Genomic DNA, 366 nt, shown 5'->3' with positions numbered 1-366 from the left:
AATTATGTTATTATTCTTACAATAACTGCTAGCCTTACTAGGTGACAAATTAGCATAGAAGAGACTGACCTAACCTCCCAGGCTACACATTTCTCTTGTGCTGGATGCTCAAACATCAGATTCCAAGTTCTTCAGTTCTGGGATTCAGACTGGCGCTCCTTAATCCTCAGCTTACAGACAGCCTATTGTGGAATCTTGCAATTGTGTAAGTTTGTAATTAATAAACCCATAGGTTTATTAAGTATATATAATAAGGCATATATATTAGTTATGTAGATATATATAGTAAATATATATGAGATATATATTTATTAGTTCTGTCCCCCTAAGAGAACCCTCTTTTATTATGTATACCTAGTAAACCCA

This window comes from Colobus angolensis, unplaced genomic scaffold (genome assembly GCF_000951035.1).
Source record: "Colobus angolensis palliatus isolate OR3802 unplaced genomic scaffold, Cang.pa_1.0 Scaffold519, whole genome shotgun sequence".
NCBI lineage: Eukaryota > Metazoa > Chordata > Mammalia > Primates > Cercopithecidae > Colobus > Colobus angolensis.
This window is presented reverse-complemented; position numbering follows the sequence as displayed.